The sequence below is a fragment of the Triturus cristatus genome, chromosome 4_2 (assembly GCF_964204655.1).
Source record: "Triturus cristatus chromosome 4_2, aTriCri1.1, whole genome shotgun sequence".
Classification (NCBI taxonomy): Eukaryota; Metazoa; Chordata; class Amphibia; order Caudata; family Salamandridae; genus Triturus; species Triturus cristatus.
This window is the reverse complement of record NC_140586.1, coordinates 871,218,923-871,238,727: the sequence shown is the minus strand read 5'-3', so window position 1 is coordinate 871,238,727 and position 19,805 is coordinate 871,218,923. Positions and strand designations below refer to the sequence as shown.

The 19,805-nt window shown below is 53.7% G+C and overlaps 1 protein-coding gene across 2 annotated transcripts in view; it reads left to right on the top strand.

Moving 5' to 3' along the window:
- The window catches only part of CCDC17 (coiled-coil domain containing 17), a 507,736-nt gene that overhangs the window by 42,771 nt on the left and 445,160 nt on the right, over window positions 1-19,805 (top strand). The window lies entirely within an intron of this gene.

Below are 19,805 nucleotides of genomic sequence, written 5' to 3'. Positions count from 1 at the left end.
CAGTTATCAGGATGCTATCAGCTGGCCGCAACGCTTTCCAGGGGCTGGTGTTTGTGCCAATAAACATCTATCATTGTCCTTCTGAATGCGCGTACTTCTTTCTTCCCTAAATATATATATCTATATATCTATCTATCTAAATCTATTTATTTATATGTGTATATATATTTATATATATACATATATATATATAGATAGATATATATATAGATATATATATAGAGATAGATTGATAGATATATGTTTAGATATATGTTTCCAAAAAGCCAGGAGCACAATGTAGAAACAAGCAAGACTTGCACTGCGCAGTTTGGAATTTCCAATAAGTTTTACAACTTTTTTTAAACTAAAATGGAAATATATTAATGGGTCCTGAACCCGTGATTTCGCACCCGCTCTGGTGGACATGACCGGGCTGTGTGTAGGAGCATCACCTTTCTGTGTAATTAGAACAAAGGTTAAACCTTTGTTCTAATTAGGAAAACTTTATTTATTCTTTCTATTCAAACCAAACTTAAAATACACAAACATTAGAAATCCTTCAGTTCTAGTTCAATCTTAAATTTATAATTTACAGACCACCTTTAAATGTATTTAACTTTATTTATTCTTTAGCTACAAACAAAAGTTGAAGTACACAAAAATTGTAATTTCAAAACTCATTCTTACACCTTGAATTTATTAATTATGCAACACTTTCAAATTAATATAACTCATGCACCTCCACACACAGTGTATTCAACTTGGTAGCCACACTACATTAACTATAACTCTGCACACTACCATGCACTGTGTTCTCACAAAATATATATTTGTGATGTTATAGCTATTATTGTAAATAATATTATTTTAGATGATATAACTGATATAACATAAACGGGTATACACAGTGCATGGAGAAGGTGTCACTCAGACTATGTATAGTCAGGTCATAGTAGAGATTCCACTCGTGTTAGATGGTAATTCTTCAAAATTATTTCCTAGACCTACAGCTCCTCAAGGCATTATTAGAGCTTACTCTTTACTCAGATGCAAAGGCACTGACATTTTTTCATGAAGTTGTAGTTCCACTACATGTTACTAGGTGTCCCTCTAAAGTCAAATTCAAAAGCATTACAATTCTTACATGAAGCCACAGCTCCATTTGTTGTTAATAAAGATACCTCTCAAGTCAGATGCAACTGCTCCAAAATACCTGCACCAAGCTGAGGGACTTTGGCTTCTACCTATAAATCTGCATATATACTATAGCTATTCTAATAACTTTTGCTCATTTTCTGTAGGATCAAACAATATAACAAAGCTCGTTTATAGTGAGAAATCAACATTGTAATTTGCAGTAAGTGTTTTGAAAGTTATGGAAATAGTCGATTGAACCCTATCCTGCATAGGGATGTCAGTCATTGTGAAATGCAAGTGCCTAACAGGTTCTACTTTTGTGGAACCATTTTTAGTTGTGTGTGTGTTCATGTGCAATAATTAATTTCAGACCCTGGAAATTACTAGCCGCATCCCAGTCCAGCATTATTTTGCACACTATAACACCTCAGTTTGGACCCAGCTATATGCAAATCAGTCTTGACCCTCCTCCAATGAGAACAGTCCAGCCCGAACTGCCAAGCCATGTCCTCCCTGAACCAGAATACAAGCAGCCCTGGACCGGTGTTGCCCTTGTTATGAGCTCATCAGCAGGGTATACCTTGGTTGCAGTGACACAGGACGCTGCCTCAAGTTATGACCAGTGGCTGAGATTAACTGAAGCATTCCATCCATCCCTTTTTATATATTATACATCTGCAAGGGCAATATGTAGTTATTCAAAGTAAAAGCATGTGTTGGTTGGTCTGTTGATCTACATCTTTTACGGCGGTGAACAGACCAATGGGAATGAGTGTTGGTTGGCAGCCCGCTATATTTATGTATTTTTGTATGATTTTGATAGAAAACATGAGATTAAACAGTTAAAGTTGTGTTTAGGCTAGCCTTAAGAAAGTAGAAAATAGGATAAATAAAACATGAATTTACTAATTGACACTAATAAAATAAAAATAAGTAAAAACATTTATTATAACCAGACAATACAATTACCATGGAAATCCAAAACATTTCAAACACCATACACAACAACAACAGCATCAGATCCTCCATTAAAAAAGAACAGACTTATTATCAAGCTACTTAAATCTTTTAAAAAGCTATTTGATTCCTCTGGGTGACACCGGTGCTATACTATGAGCTCTCTGCCCCTCTATTTCCTGCTGGGTGACACCGGTGCTATTCTGTGAGCTCTCTACCCCTCAGTATCTTGCTGGGTGACACCACTGCTCCACTGTATGTTCTTTGCTCCTCTGTATCTCCCTGGGTGACACCAGTGCTATACTGTAATCTCTCTGCCCCTCTGTATCCCGCTGGGTGACACCGGTGCTATACTGTGAGCTCCCTGCCCCTCTGTGTCCCTCTGGGGTGACACCAGTGCTATACTGTGAACATTCTGCTCCTCTATATCCCACTGGGTGACACTGGTGCTATACTCTGAGCTCTCTGCCCCTCTGTATCCTTCTGGGTAACACCAATGCTATACTATGAGCTCTCTGCCCCTCTATTTCCTGCTGGGTGACACCGGTGCTATACTGTGAGCTCTCTGCCCCTCAGTATCTTGCTGGGTGACACCACTGCTCCACTGTATGTTCTTTGCTCCTCTGTATCTCCCTGGGTGACACCAGTGCTGTACTGTGAGTTCTCTGCCCCTCTGTATCCTTCTAGGTGACACCGGTTCTATACTGTGAGCTCTCTGCTCCTCTGTATCCTTCTGGGTGACACTGGTGCTATACTGTGATATCTCTGCTCCTCTGTATCCCGCTGGGTAACACCACTGCTATACTGTGATCTCTCTGCCCCTCTGTATCCCGCTGGGTGACACCAGTGCTATACTGTGCTCTCTCTGCCCCTCTGTATCCCGCTGGGTGATACCGGTGCTATACTGTGAGTTCTCTGCCCTGCTGTATCCCTCTGGGTGACACCAGTCCGATACTGTGACCTCTCTGCCCCTCTGTATCTCTCTGGGTGACACCAGTCCGATACTGTGATCTCTCTGCTCCTCTGTATTCCTCTGGGTGACACTGGTGCTCTACTGTGAGTTATTTGCCCCTCTGTATCCCCCTGGGTGACACCAGTCCCGTACTGTGATCTCTCTTCCCTGTATCGCTCTGGGTGACACCGGTGCTATACTGTGAGATCTCCGCTTGTTAGACGGCGACCTCAGAGTAGCCCGGAAAGGGGGGTCCTGACTACCCTGAGACCCACCCTCAAAGTATCGTAGCCGGGCACTGGCGGGAGACTCCTCAGGAGGAGAAATCTCGTATCGAGGATCGTACTTCTGGCACCACACGACACAAAAACACTACACCGTGTGTCCTTAGGAATCAATCTTTATCAAACAGGTTAGCACTGCAAATATGTACAAGGAGAGCACGGGCTCAATGAGTCTCGGAAGGGATAGGGGGTAGTGGGACAGTCTCTGGTAAAAGGTTCAAGGCAAGGACGTACCCGGCGCACAGCTCACAATCCTCGAGCTGGGGGGTAGGCTGGTTGTCGTGGGGTCCGGCGGGACCGGTGGAGTCTGTGGAAGCCGCGAGTCACTCAGCGGGCTCAGGTACTAGTTCGGAGGTCTTACGATCTTCAGGGAGCCGCGAGTCACTCAGCAGGGCTCAAGCACAAGTTCGGAGGTCTTACGATCTTCGGGGAGCCGCGAGTCACTCAGCAGGGCTCAGGTACAAGTTCGGAGGTCTTACGATCTTCGGGGAGCCGCGAGTCACTCAGCAGGGCTCAGGTACGAGTTCGGAGGTCTTACGATCTTCGGGGAGCCGCGAGTCACTCAGCAGGGCTCAGGTACGAGTTCGGAGGTCTTACGATCTTCAGGGAGCCGCGAGTCACTCAGCAGGGCTCAGGTGGTTCTAAGTTCCAGGAGCCGCGACCGCGTCAGCAGGCTCTCGTTGTTCCAGCGTCGAATCAGCCGGACAGTCCCAGAGCACCCCTTGTTATAGGTCGACCCCTCTTTGATGTCCGGAGTCTGTGCAGGCAGGGGTCTTGTCACCTGGGGGTCGCTTGTCGGGGTTTCCTGCCATTGTCTTGTGATCTTTTCAGGGCCGGGTCGGGAGGAGTCCCAGACACCCAGCAGGCGTGGAGCCAGCTCTCAGGGAGGCCGGAGGGCCGATCGAAACCCATCGTCCCAGGGGAGTTCAGAGGTGCGATAGAAACTGCTCCTCTCCCTCTCATCCCCTGGAAGCGTGATGTACTCCAGCCGGAGTGGCGCCTCTAGGCCCGGGTCGCGCTGGGGCCGGGCGGCCATCTTGGTGCATGAAGTGGGCACGCGGGCCCGGGGTGGCCGAAGGGGGAGAGGCCATGGACGAGGATGTCCGGGTCGGGTGCGTGTGTTCTGGTGGAAAGGATCGGTTAGGCCGTGAGCTCGGGGCTGCAGGTACCAGGTGCGGTGGTGCGGGGACCAGTAGAGCCATGCTACGAGGCCGGGTCCAACACGCGTCCCCCCCAGCTGAAAGCCGGAGAGAACTGCCCATCATCTTGGGGGGTTCTCTTCGCTGAGGCGGAAGAACCGGGAGAGGCCGTCAGCGTTGGCGTGGTCCGTACCAGGGCGATGTTCTACGGTGAAATCCATCCCATGGAGGGAGATTGACCACCGCAGTAGCTTGGGGTTTTCTCCCCGCATCTGCATGAGCCATCGCAAGGGCCGATGGTCGGTTTGGACTTTGAAATGGGTGCCGAACAGGTAGGGGCGTAGTTTCTTGAGTGCCCAGACCACGGCAAAGGCTTCGCGCTCAATGGTGCTCCATCGCTGTTCTCTGGGCAACAGCCGCCAACTGAGGAAGGCGACGGGCTGGTCTAGGCCTTGGTCATTCACCTGGGACAGGACGGCCCCAATGCCATGCTCGGAGGCATCGGTTTGGACTACAAACTCCTTGGAGTAGTCGGGAGCCTGGAGGACGGGGGCCGTGCACATGGCCTTCTTTAGGGCATCGAACGCCTCCTGGCAGGCGGTCGTCCACTGCACCTTCTTTGGCTGTTTTTTGGATGTGAGTTCTGTGAGGGGGCCGACAAGGCTGCCATACCCCTTGATGAATCTTCGGTAGTAGCCAGTGAGGCCCAGAAAGGCTCGGACCTCCGTTTGGGTGGTGGGGGGTTCCCAGGCCACGATGGCGTCGATCTTCGGCTGTAGAGGGGCGACCTGGCCACTCCCGACCTGGTGCCCCAGGTAGACTACTGATCCTTGCCCAATTTGGCACTTGCTGGCTTTTACGGTGAGGCCTGCCTGGCGCAGGGCGGTTAGCACCCTCCGGAGGTGCTGGAGGTGCTCACTCCATTCGGAACTGAAAACGGCGATGTCGTCTAGATAGGCCGCGCTGAACTGTTCCAGCCCGGCCAGGACTCTATTCACCAGTCGCTGGAAGGTGGCCGGGGCATTTTTCATTCCGAAGGGCATTACGCGGAAGCGGTAATGCCCATCTGGGGTGGAGAAGGCGGACTGCTCCTTGGCCCCCTCGGTGAGCGCAATCTGCCAGTATCCGCAGGTGAGGTCGAAGGTGCTGAGGAACCGGGCTGCCCCGAGTCGGTCAATGAGCTCGTCGGCTCGTGGAATGGGGTGGGCATCGGCTCGGGTGACGTCATTGAGCCCCCGGTAGTCCACACAGAACCGGAGCTCGGGGCGACACCGGGGGCCGCTGCCTTCGGGACCAGGACCACGGGGCTGGCCCAGGGACTGTCAGATGGCTCGATCACCCCCATGGTCAACATCTTTGAGACTTCAGCTTGAATGCAGGACCGGACCCGGTCTGGGACCCGGTATGCTCGGTGTCTCACCGGCGGGCTGTCCCCGGTGTCCACGTCATGGACACACCAGTCGGTGACTCGGGGGATCAGGGAGAAGAGGTCGGCAAATTGTCCTAGTAGCTGGCGGCAGTCCTCTTGTTGCTGGGCAGTGAGAGCTGGGGATTGGTTCACTCCCTCCACGGAGCCATCCTGCTCCTTGACACACAGGAGGTCCGGGAGGGGATCGGACTCATCTTCGGCCCCGTCATCGGTGGCCAGCAGGAGGCTCAGTTCTGTCCGCACGAAGTGAGGCTTGAGGCGGTTCACGTGAAGGACCCGAAGGGGATCCCGAGGCGACTGGACGTCCACCAAGTATGTGACTTGACTCTTCCGCTCAGTCACTTTGTAGGGCCCGGTCCACCTGTCCTGGAGGGTGCCTGGCTTCACCGGGGCCATGACCCATACTTGTTGGCCCGGCTGGAACTCGACCAGAGTGGCATTCTGGTCGTACCAGCGCTTCATCTCTTCTTGGCTTGTCTCTAGGTTGGCCTCGGCCAGTGCTCGGAACTTCCTGGTCTGGTTCCGGAGGGTCAGAACATAGTGGAACACATCTCGTGGGGTGGTCTGGGGTGCCGCCTCCCACCCTTCCTTAACCAAGCTGAGGGGACCTCGGACGGGGTGTCCATAGAGCAACTCAAACGGGCTGAACCCTAGGGACTTCTGGGGGACCTCTCGGTAAGCGAACAAGAGGCAGGGGAGCAGGACGTCCCACTTACGCCGGAGGGGCTCTTCTAGGCCGGTGATCATCCCTTTCAGAGTCCTGTTAAACCTCTCTACTAGGCCGTTCCCTTGGGGATGGTACGGGGTGGTGAACTTGTAGGACACTCCACATTGTTGCCACAGGGACGTCATGTACTTCGAGATAAAATTAGTGCCGCAATCGCTCACGACCTCGCGGGGAAAACCTACCCGGGAAAAGATCCCCATCAGGGCCCGGCCCACTACGGGGGCCGTGACGGTGCGTAGGGGGATCGCCTCAGGGTATCGGGTGGCGTGATCCACCAGGACCAGGATGAAACGGTGACCTTGGGAGGTGGGGGGGGTCCAGGGGCCCCACGATGTCGATCCCGACTCGTTCGAAGGGGGTACTGACGACCGGGAAGGGTTGGAGGGGAGCCTTGCGCTTCCCCCCACTCTTCCCACTAGCTTGGCACGTGGGACAGGACTTGCAGTGGGCCTCTACAGCTGCTCTCATTCTAGGCCAGTAAAAATGGGTCACGAGACGGCTGTAGGTCTTGTCTTGACCCAGGTGGCCGGCGAGGGGGACGTCGTGGGCTAAGCCCAGGAGGAAGTCTCGGAAGCGGAGGGGTACCACCAGCACCCGTCCGGATCCCAGCTCCACCGACTTCTGCTCACTGTATAAAATGTTATTCTCCCAATAAATTCGGTGCGTTCCAGTTTGGTCGCCTGCGGCTTGGCCCTCGGCCTGGCGCCGTAGTCCGACCAGGGAAGGACAAGTGGCTTGCTCCCGGCAAAACTCCTCCCGGGTGGGCCCGCCCTCGTGGCGCCATTGGGCTAACTCGGGTAGATCGCCTAACTCGGGGACCGGGGCGGTGTCGGATAGTGAGGGTTCGTCGCTGGCGACGGGCCCTTCCGATGGGGGGACGGGAGGACCCTCGGTGGTTACTGCTCTGACTTCTTCGGTCGGGGCGTCTTCGACTTCTCCCAGGGGGGGAAGTCGAGCTGACATAGATCGGGTGGTGGTGCACACCCACTCGGGGAGCCCCATCATCTCTAGGTGGGCCTTGCGCTCCACGTGCTTCCAGGGAGAACTCTCCAGGTCGTTCCCTAAGAGGCAGTCGACCGGCTGGGAGGTTCTTACGGCCACCCTCAGTTTACCTATCACTCCACCCCACTCAAACGGCACCAGAGCTACCTGACACATACTCTCTCTATTATCTGCGGAAATTACCGGGCAAAAGACGTTGGGGAGGATCTGCTCCTCGGGGACTAAGTTCCTGAGGACACCGGTGATGCTGGCCCCGGTGTCCCGCAGGGCCTCTATTTGGTGGCCATTGATCTTGACGAGCTGCCCGTATTTCTTCGTGTTGGAGGGCAGGAGGCTACCAGGGACCATCTCCCTATCTCCCAGGGATACTAGGGCCATGGCTGCGGGTTCCCACTCCCCGGTTTCCTCAACCTCCTCCCCCAGAGCTATGTTGGCTATCTGTCTTGCAGGGGTGTTTTGGGTGGCCATGGGGCATTCTGGGTCATTGGCGTAGTGCCCGGGCTTCTGGCAACGGAAACAAGTGACGGTTACCCTGTGTCCCCGTCTCCCGGGGGGTCCGGTTACTGGTGGGGGGGCGCTGGGAAAGGTGGAGGTTGGGTCTTTGGGGGCTAGGCTGGGACTCTCTCTGGCCTCCCTGGTTCCCCCCTCCTCTCTGGCGGGGTGGTCCCTGACGGGCTCGGGGGTATTCTCCTACCATGCCCCGGGTGACCCGGTTGTTGGTCCAGCGGTCTGCTTCCACCGCCAGCTTCCTGGGATCGGTGAGTTTGCTGTCAAGCAGATGCTGGCGTAGTTCCACAAAGCAGTTCGCAGCCAGGTGTTCCCACAACAGGAGGTCGGTGAGTTCCTCAAGGGTGGTGACTTTGCTGCCCTTGACCCACCCATCGAAGGCCCGACTAAAATAGTTTACATATTCCACCCAGGTGGTGCCCGGGATTTTCCTGCAGTCCTGGAATCGCTGACGGTACATCTCGGGGGTGAGACCGTACCTTGTGAGTAGAGCCTCTTTCATGTGGCTGTAGGAGGTCTGCAGAGAGAGGGGTAGGTCGAGCAGGGTGTCTCTTCCTTCGCTCAGAAACCGTCCCCACAACCCTGCCCCCCAGTCCTTCTGCGGGACCCGATGGGAGGTCATGGCGACCTCGTAGGCCCTGAACCATTGTTGAATGTCATCGTTTTTATAATATTCCTTGACCACGTCCTTGGGGATGTGGACCTTCTGCTCCGCTGGGGAGGTCGCCTCTCGGTTTCCCGGGGGCCTCCCTTCCTCGCTTCTGGCCTTGAGCTCGATTTCTTTCAAGCTGCGTTCGTGCTCTAGTTGGAGCTTCCTTCCTTCGTGTTCCCGTTGGAGCTTCTTCTCTTCTAGCTCGCCTTGCACGCGCATTTGCTCTACTGCTAGCTTTTTCTCCGCTAACTTTAATTCGCCTTCGATTTTGAGTTTAGCTAACTCGAGTTCGTGATTGCGGCTTCTCTCTCTGTCCGCGAGTTCTTCCGGGGATAGGCCCCCGTCTGGTACGATGCCTCGCACCTGATTGCTGCTGCTTTCGCCTTGGGGGGGTTCGGCCTCGTCGGGGCGCTCCCCCGTGTCTTCCGGGCGGGAGGCCCCGGCATCCACCCAGGCTTTCAGTGCTTTCTGCAAATCTTCCTTGGTGTTGAGACCGGTGGTAGCGATTCTAAGTTCTTTGCAGAATTGCTTTAGTTCTTTGTGTGTGTATTCTTCTAGTTGTTCCACCTGGAACACCCTGTTGGCGTTGGTTTCTGCGGGGATCATGGCGTTTCCTTCTGCCATCTTTGTCGGTAGTGCGTCCGTCGTTCACGGTACGATCTCTTGGTGATGGGCCTGAATCCCGTCGCTTGCCACCAATGTTAGACGGCGACCTCAGAGGAGCCCGGAAAGGGGGGTCCTGACTACCCTGAGACCCACCCTCAAAGTATCGTAGCCGGGCACTGGCGGGAGACTCCTCAGGAGGAGAAATCTCGTATCGAGGATCGTACTTCTGGCACCACACGACACAGAAACACTACACCGTGTGTCCTTAGGAATCAATCTTTATCAAACAGGTTAGCACTGCAAATATGTACAAGGAGAGCACGGGCTCAATGAGTCTCGGAAGGGATAGGGGGTAGCGGGACAGTCTCTGGTAAAAGGTTCAAGGCAAGGACGTACCCGGCGCACAGCTCACAATCCTCGAGCTGGGGGGTAGGCTGGTTGTCGTGGGGTCCGGCGGGACCGGTGGAGTCTGTGGAAGCCGCGAGTCACTCAGCGGGCTCAGGTACTAGTTCGGAGGTCTTACGATCTTCAGGGAGCCGCGAGTCACTCAGCAGGGCTCAAGCACAAGTTCGGAGGTCTTACGATCTTCGGGGAGCCGCGAGTCACTCAGCAGGGCTCAGGTACAAGTTCGGAGGTCTTACGATCTTCGGGGAGCCGCGAGTCACTCAGCAGGGCTCAGGTACGAGTTCGGAGGTCTTACGATCTTCGGGGAGCCGCGAGTCACTCAGCAGGGCTCAGGTACGAGTTCGGAGGTCTTACGATCTTCAGGGAGCCGCAAGTCACTCAGCAGGGCTCAGGTGGTTCTAAGTTCCAGGAGCCGCGACCGCGTCAGCAGGCTCTCGTTGTTCCAGCGTCGAATCTGCCGGGATGTCCCAGAGCACCCCTTGTTATAGGTCGACCCCTCTTTGATGTCCGGAGTCTGTGCAGGCAGGGGTCTTGTCACCTGGGGGTCGCTTGTCGGGGTTTCCTGCCATTGTCTTGTGATCTTTTCAGGGCCGGGTCGGGAGGAGTCCCAGACACCCAGCAGGCGTGGAGCCAGCTCTCAGGGAGGCCGGAGGGCCGATCGAAACCCATCGTCCCAGGGGAGTTCAGAGGTGCGATAGAAACTGCTCCTCTCCCTCTCATCCCCTGGAAGCGTGATGTACTCCAGCCGGAGTGGCGCCTCTAGGCCCGGGTCGCGCTGGGGCCGGGCGGCCATCTTGGTGCATGAAGTGGGCACGCGGGCCCGGGGTGGCCGAAGGGGGAGAGGCCATGGACGAGGATGTCCGGGTCGGGTGCGTGTGTTCTGGTGGAAAGGATCGGTTAGGCCGTGAGCTCGGGGCTGCAGGTACCAGGTGAGGTGGTGCGGGGACCAGTAGAGCCATGCTACGAGGCCGGGTCCAACACCGCTCCTCTGTATCCCGCTGGGTGACACCGGTCCTATACTGTGATCTCTCTGCCCAGTATCGCTCTGCGTGACACCTGTACTGTACTGTGAGCTCTCTGACCCTCTGTATCCTGCTGAGTGCCCCCTGTGCTATACTTTGAGCTCACTGACCCTCTGTATCCCACTGGGTGACACCAGTTATGTACTGTGATCCCTCTGCTCCTCTGTATCCCACGGGGTGACATTAGTGCTGTACTGTGATCTCTCTGTATCCCTCCGGGTGACACTGGTGCTATACTCTGAGCTCTCTGCCCCTCTGTATCCCGCTGGGTAACACCGGTGCTATAATGTAGTCTATCTGCCTCTCTTTATCTCTCTGGGTGACATCGGTGCTATACTGTGAGCTCCCTGCCCCTCTGTATCCCTCTGGGTGACACCGGTGCTGTACTGTGAGCACTGTGCTCCTCTGTATCCTGCTGGGTGACACCAGCTCTATACTGTGAGAGTTCTGCCCCTCTGTATCCCTCTGGGTGACACTGGTGCTATAATGTAATCACTCTGCCCCTCTGTATCCCTCTGGGTGACACCGGTGCTATACTGTGAGCATCTCTGCCCCTCTGTATTCTGCTGGGGTAACACCGGTGCTAAATTTGTGATCTCTCTGCCCCTCTGTATCCCTCTGGGTGACACCGGTGCTATAATGTGATCTCTATGTCCCTCTGTATCCCTCTGGGTGACACCGGTGCTATACTGTGAGCTCTCTGCCCCTCTGTATCCCTCTGGGTGACACCAGTGCTATACTGTGAGCTCTCTGCCCCTCTGTATCCCTCTGGGTGACACCGGTGCTATAATGTGAGCTGTCTGCCCCTCTGTATCCCTCTGGGCGACACCGGTGATATACAGTGGTCTCTCTGCTCCTCTGTATCCCTCTGGGCGACACCGGTGCTATGCTGTGGTCTCTCTGCTCCTCTGTATCCCACTGGGTGACACCGGTGCTATACTGTGAGCTCTCTGCCCCTCTGTATCCCTCTGGGCGACACCGGTGCTATACTGTGAGCTCTCTGCTCCTCTGTATCCCTCTGGGTGACACTGGTGCTATACTGTGGTCTCTCTGCTCCTCTGTATCCGGCTGGATGACAACAGTGCTATACTCTGAGCTCTCTGCCCCATTGCATCCCGCTGGGTGACACCAGTCCTGTACTGTGGTCTCTCTGCTTCTCTGTATCCGGATGGGTGACCTGGGTGCTATACTGTGAGCTCTCCGCCCCTCTGTAACACTCTGGGCGACACCGGTGCTATACTGTGAGCTCTCTGCCCCTCTGTATCTCTCTGGGCGACACCACTGCTATTCTGTGAGCTCCCTGCCCCTCTGTGAGAAGTTGGCCTGGCATATGCTGGTCACTAGTTATAGGGGCCACCTTGCACCAGTCCAATTCGACTCTTATGGTAGATAGGTTTAAGACAACCTTTTAAAGAAAGCTATCCTAGTGGTAGCTGTGGAGAGCAGCCTTCAGGCTAAGTCTCAGAGGAATGTAAAGCAGCTTGTTTTACCTTATAATCTCTTGAATTACCAAATGAAAGGGCACCACACAGGTATATATATCAAATATATATGTATTACTAGACACACTCTACTAATCTCTTTATGAGATTAGAATCCAGGTACACATTCAAATGTCAACGTTTCACAATAAATTAAGCACAAATATGGCTGGAGCCGTAGGGGCGTACCAGACCATATACTAAGAAAGTGGTATAAGGATGTCAACTTGCAAAATGACATGGCCTAGGGCCTGGTGAAACACTGGGGCTTCTCTACTGCAGTGTTAGCAGGTAAGTAACAGGCCCACGGGAGACGCGTGCAGTGTGTGAACACAGCCGCGGGTTCCCTATTGATTACAATGGCGCAAGTCGCGGTTTGATTTTTAAAATTCTAGGGTACTTCGAGAAAGACTACAAGCAAGCCACTTACAAGGTAAGTACTTCGAGGACCAACACACACTAGGGCACCGGAGTGCACGAGTTACCTCACCCAGGGAAGCCGGGTGCATAGGTGTCTTGTGTCGGGTCGCGTCGCTGTTTTCTATGGAGACCAAAGAAGACTTGCTGCTTGCGTCGACTTAAGAAGTGTCCGGTGGAATCCAAGCCTGGATTCAAGATGGAGAAGACCTGAAAATTGAAGGGACAGTGTTCAAAGTCACTTGCCAGTGACCGGTGGCCAGGAAGATGGATGACCATGGATGTCGGGTGATTTCAGGTCGTCGATGGTGTTTTGACTCTTCGCTCACGAGGTCCAGGGGTGTTCGACGATGACCAGCAGCTGGATTCCGAGTGTCCCACGATGTCTGCGCTGATAGCAGTGTCGGCAACCGGATTGGAGCCAACAAGCCTTGGCAACTGCAAGTCTTGTGTAGACTGAAGAAAGTCGATGGTGCAGACCAGCAAGGTCTGAGGGACTCACCCAGCAAAGGTAAGTGAGGGCAGGCCTGAAGCAATCAGGGGAGCCATTTGAGTTGATAAGAAAGTCTTCGGGGGACCCACTAGCCAACGGGCAAGTGATTGCAAAGACGCCTCCTCAGGAAATGCTTCACAGGAGCCCACGGTCACTCGGGACGGGGTAGGCCGCTGATGTTTGGAGCAAGACTTGCTGGAGGCTTGGGCCACAAATGGTCCAATGCACAAGTTCGTAGAACGTTGTTTAGGGTTTGCACTCGACAATAGTGCACGGGCCCTGGTATTGCTGTTCCTCGTCACTCGTGGGGTCCACTCGCCACAGCTTCGCTGGGGACTCACAATGGCCGTCAAGAAGTCAGGAAATCCCCTTCCGGGGCAGCAGGGACTTCGAACTCCGCCGGGAGTGGGAAAGTTTGCAACCGTTGATTAAGGTTTTTGGTGCCTGCCAAGCAGGGGAGTCACTCTTTGACTCCAAGGGAGCTTCTTCTGTCTTCCAAAGGTAGTGGAATGTCGAAGGGCCAGGATTCTTCTTTGTAGAGCGTTGTCCAAGGTTATCTGAATTACAATGCCAATGCTTGCTATCTTATAGTTAAGATAGGGGAGGGACTAGCTCTATGACCACTCCTCTAGGAGGGTCAGGGTAGGGGGTGGTTACACCCACTTCCCTTTGTCCAGTTTCGCGGCAGAGCAGGGGCAGGTAGCCCCTGAACCGGTTTGAGCTGGCATATGCACAGAGGAGGCTACTGCTCCCCCAGTGCAAGACTTCAAAGCACTCTAGGAGTGCACCCACCCAGCCCCAATACACTAAATCCTGTCTGGAAGGTGGTGACACCTCCCTGTGACAGGATGCCTTTTGTTGTGCTCCCTCCACTGCGAGTTTCAGTCAGCAGCAGGAGGGCAGCCCAGTGTCTGTGCTGGTGGCATCCATTTTGTGATGCCAGGGCTCTTTCAGATTTCTGTCATTTAGTACAGTGGGTACATGTCATCCCCTCTAGAAGGGTGGGATCATACTCCCACACCAGTTACTGGTGTGGGTGTATGATTCCAAGTTGTTTGACACCAAACACGACATGTTTTGATGCAGTCATTCCAAAGTTAGCATTTACCGCAAGGTTATAATGCACTTAAGAGTATATGGTTTAACCGCATCCACAAACAGCCATAGAGAATAGACTCTAGTAGCTGCAGAGGGGTCCTGATCATGCAGAGGCACCCCCCCCCTCACATAGTAAACCAGGGCACCCTGCCCTCAGGATTGATAGGGGGCCTGCCATAGGGGTGGCTGATAGGTTTATATGTGTGTGTATGGTGAGATATAGGAACCTATACCTCTGTGAGGAGTGCTAACACTACCTCACACAGGCTGCAGTAGCAGGCCAGTGGTGTCAGATTGAGTCTGCTTCCCAGGGGTGGCATAATACATGCTTCAGCCCCTGGTAGGCCTGTGAAGTACCAATGCCCTAGGTACCTAAGGTACCATATACTAGGGGCTCATAAGGTACCACAGTATCCAATCACTAGTGCATCTAATATGCACACCAAGTCGTTTAGAGAGAACAGAGAGACTGAGGCCCTGATTAGCAGGGCCCCAGCCAGACTATAGCCAGAAACCAAACCGGTGTATACATCAGTGTTGGACCCGGCCTCGTAGAAAGGCCCTCCGTGCCCCTGCACCACCGAAACCTGGTGCCTGCAGCCCAAGCACGCGGCCCAGCCGACCTTTCCCACCAGGACACCTGCACCAACCCCGGACATCCCCGTCCATGGCCTCCCTCCTTTCGGCCACCCCGGGCCGCGTGCCCACTCCCTGCAACAAGATGGCCGCCCGGCCCCAGCGCGACCCGGGCCTCGAGGCGCCACTCCGGCTGGAGGACATCACGCTTCCAGGGGATGAGAGAGGGAGGAGCAGTTTCTATCGCACCTCTGAACTCCCCTGGGACGATGGGTTTCGATCGGCCCTCCGGCCTCCCTGCGGGCTGGCTCCGTGCCTGCTGGGTGTCTGGGACTCCTCCCGACCCGGCCCTGAAGGGATCAAAAGACAATAGCAGGAAACCCCGACATGCGGCCCCCAGGTGACAAGACCCCTGCCTGCGCAGACTCCGGACATCAAAGCGGGGTCGACCTATAACATATCCGGCAGATTCGACGCTGGAACAACGAGAGCCTGCTGACGTGGTCGCGGCTCCTGGAACTGGAACCTACCTGAGCCCTGCTGAGTGACTCGCGGCTCCCTGAAGATCGTAAGACCTCCGAACTTGTACCTGAGCCCTGCTGAGTGACTCGCGGCTCCCTGAAGATCGTAAGACCTCCGAACTGGTACCTGAGCCCTGCTGAGTGACTCGCGGCTCCCCCAGACTCTCACGGTCCCGCCGGACCCCGACTCCGACCACGTATCCCCCAGCTCGAGGATTGTGAGCTGTGCGCCGGATACGTCCCTGCTTTGAACCGTTACCCCAGGGGGAGGAATCTCGTAACTAGGATCGTACTTCTGGCACCACACGATACAGAGAGACCACACTGGGTATTCTCAGAAACAAGCTTTATCAAATAAGTATCACTGCAAATATGTACAAGGTGAGCACGGGCTCAAGAGTCTCGGAAAGGTAGGGGGTAGCGGGACAGTCTTTGGTAACGGTTCACAGCAGGGACGTATCCGGCGCACAGCTCACAATCCTCGAGCTGGGGGATACGTGGTCGGAGTCGGGGTCCGGCGGGACCGTGAGAGTCTGGGGGAGCCGCGAGTCACTCAGCAGGGCTCAGGTACAAGTTCGGAGGTCTTACGATCTTCAGGGAGCCGCGAGTCACTCAGCAGGGCTCAGGTACACGTTCGGAGGTCTTACGATCTTCAGGGAGCCGCGAGTCACTCAGCAGGGCTCAGGTACAAGTTCGGAGGTCTTACGATCTTCAGGGAGCCGCGAGTCACTCAGCAGGGCTCAGGTACAAGTTCGGAGGTCTTACGATCTTCAGGGAGCCGCGAGTCACTCAGCAGGGCTCAGGCAGGTTTCAGTTCCAGGAGCCGCGACCACGTCAGCAGGCTCTCGTTGTTCCAGCGTCGAATCTGCCGGACAGTCTCAGAGCACCCCTTGTTATAGGTCGACCCTGCTTTGATGTCCGGAGTCTGCGCAGGCAGGGGTCTTGTCACCTGGGGGCCGCTTGTCGGGGTTTCCTGCTATTGTCTTTTGATCCTTTCAGGGCCGGGTCGGGAGGAGTCCCAGACACCCAGCAGGCACGGAGCCAGCCCGCAGGGAGGCCGGAGGGCCGATCGAAACCCATCGTCCCAGGGGAGTTCAGAGGTGCGATAGAAACTGCTCCTCCCTCTATGTGGGGCGGAATTAGCATACTCGGGAGCTGCGTCATCTAAATATGAGGAAAGAAAAACATCTTCTGCGGTTCTAGGATGCCCCTTAGGGTGTACCTTGATTGGGAATAATGGAGGTGGCAAGTCTTTCGGTATCTCTGGAGTAGCCTTAGGTAATCCTTCGGCTAGAAGGGGATACATACCATTCATAAGGGCATTTCTTTGTCTATCTACTTGTTCTGTTTTCACTCGGATACCTTCCTCAATTAATAGATTTTCTCGAACTTTGTTTGAACTCTCTTTACTCTTCTCTTCCTGTCTACGTGCTTTTTCTGTACGTCTATGAGATTCTTTACGCCATAACTCAACGGCGTCTTTCTGTGACTGTCTGACTTTCCTTTTCCATAACTCTTCCTCGACTTTCATGATGCACTCTGCATCCCAGGTCCCCGCTGCGGGCCACCTCTGACTTTCTGGTAATCCCTTGGTGTAGTCTACCCATAAATCAAGAAATAATATAGCGTCTAAGCCATGTTTGTGATACATGAAGTGCCCTGGAGTATCCCTAGGAGGAATAGGGACGGCTTCTTCGAGTACCCCTTTTCTAGTAGTGATCTGTCTTAATTTCGAAAAGAGCGGCATATTGACAATTGATCCGATACTTAATCTTGAACACACTTAATACAAAAGCACAATAATGAACAACCATTCATACCACAATATGCAGGACGTTTAACACATTAAACATTAAACATTAAACATTTTTTAACCTTTAAAATAAACAACAATGATGATCGTCTGCATAACTAATCACCAAGCATAATTCTTGACAATAACTAGATACTTCGGAATACTTGATATACTGCTAAACAGTACAGATACACTGCTAAAACAGTGCAGACCGGATTTGTGTACCCAAACCCGTCTTGACCGGCACAACCTATGTGCACGTCAGAAATGCCTCCCCAGTAATGGTACTCACCGGGTAGCTTCGGAAACGGAAGGCCTCGGTAACTTGAACTTGAACCGGACTGGACTCGACTCGACTCGTCGGAAACTGGACTTGACTTCGAACTGGTGGGTCTCTGTATACCTCGGATCTTGCTCTCTCAGCTAGGCTCTGGTCGGGATACTTCGCACTTCTCACCGCCTCGTCTGGGTGTTGATCGCAGCCTCAGTCGCCCCCGCTTGACCGGAGGGAGATACAGGAAATCCTGCTGGTACGCGTAATTGTCCGTCCAGCTGTGGCAGGAGACCGGGCCTGCAACTCACCGCCGGCGCGTGAGATGAGAAAGTGTCCCTGTTCGGGCGCCATCATGTGGTAAATAAAATTCCTTTACCTGGACTTAATTTGATACAGAAACATAATAAAATAGCTCAGTAAAATGAGAGGCAGAATCCGTGATATTAGAGGTTCGGAATGGGCTTTATTCCAATGATCGATTATAATCGGTTGCTCCAAGTTCCATCACCACGGAGGTTCAGGAAGTGAAGTACATACTTTATTGACAAGAAGTAACTTTTATAGTACATACATTACAATGAAGCGAATGCAGTAGGCGTAACAATTGATAAGGAGAGTGACGATTTACCTGCGTAACCGAAAAATGGGTGTAATAAGGAGTAAAAAGGAACATAATTGGTTATGATGTCACACATAGGTGGATCTATAAGATAATACTTGGCATAGATGCGCGCGCAGCAGCATGACGTGTAATTGACGTGTAACTAGGGGGTGAAGGGGACTTGACATTTAGCTCTACATGTGGAGACAAAAAGTCTGGGGGGTCAAGTCAACCTAATCCCAAATCATATCTAACATCCTATGTTTAAAGAACTATGTTATCCACAAAAGAAGGACTCTCGGACAGAATCTATTCTATACTGACTGTGCGTGCGTGTACAAGCGTCTAAGTGTCTACACTGAATGCGAGGGGGTAGGAATATTCCCTAGTAACAGGGCTATGAATTACTTGCATGAGGACAGAGAAGCCGAGCCTTTGCTCAGTAGCTGGAAGAATGTTTACTTAAGCTGCTAGACAGGAATGCATCGGCTAAGGAGTGAAGCAGATAATTCGAAGGTGAAATACAGTTCTTGGCAGAGAATAGGCTGATGTCAGGCTTCGTGAGCCGCGCAGAGAATGAGACAAAGTTCATGGTCACAGATGCAGGCTCAAACTGGAGCTTTCAGAGGCAGAAGGCAAGAGGAGTTTGATGACAGAATTGGGGCCTACTTGCCTGGACTGTAAAATGGCATAAGTGAACCATACAAAGCCGGTGGCCTTTCATATTTAGGAATGGAATATCCGGCCTATTCATGGCGGATCTGACAGAGGACATGTTGACGGTGGACGCACATGTATTTGCGTCTTCATAACTGGAACTGGAGGGAACATACATGTACTTGTGACATGCACATAGAACCGTTGGGGTCCAAGATAGGGGACATAACTGACCAGAAAAATCCATATTTCCACACATCCCCTGGAAGCGTGATGTCCTCCAGCCGGAGTGGCGCCTCTAGGCCCGGGTCGCGCTGGGGCCGGGCGGCCATCTTGTTGCAGGGAGTGGGCACGCGGGCCCGGGGTGGCCGAAAGGAGAGAGGCCATGGACGGGGATGTCCGGAGTTGGCGCAGGTGTCCTGGTGGGAAAGGTCGGCTGGGCCGCGTGCTAGGGCTGCAGGCACCAGGTTTCGGTGGTGCGGGGGCACGGAGGGCCATCCTACGAGGCCGGGTCCAACACGCGTCCCCCCAGCTGAAAGCCGGAGAGAACTGCCCCTCACCTTGGGGGGTTCTCTTCGCTGAGGCGGAAGAACCGGGAGAGGCCGTCCGCGTTGGCGTGGTCCGTACCAGGGCGGTGTTCTATGGTGAAGTCCATTCCCTGGAGGGAGATTGAGCACCGCAGTAGCTTGGGGTTTTCTCCTCGCATCTGCATGAGCCATCGCAAGGGCCGATGGTCAGTTTGGACCCTGAAATGAGTGCCGAACAGGTAGGGTCGTAGTTTTTTGAGTGCCCAGACCACGGCAAAGGCTTCGCGCTCTATGGTGCTCCATTTCCGTTCTCGGGGTAGCAGCCGCCGACTGAGGAAGGCGACGGGCTGGTCTAGGCCTTGATCATTCACTTGGGACAGGACGGCCCCAATGCCATGCTCGGAGGCATCGGTCTGGACTACGAACTCCTTGGTGTAGTCGGGAGCCTGGAGGACGGGGGCCGTGCACATGGCCTTTTTTAGAGCATCGAAAGCCTCCTGGCAGGCAGCTGTCCATTGCACCTTCTTTGGCTGTTTTTTAGACGTGAGTTCAGTGAGAGGGCCG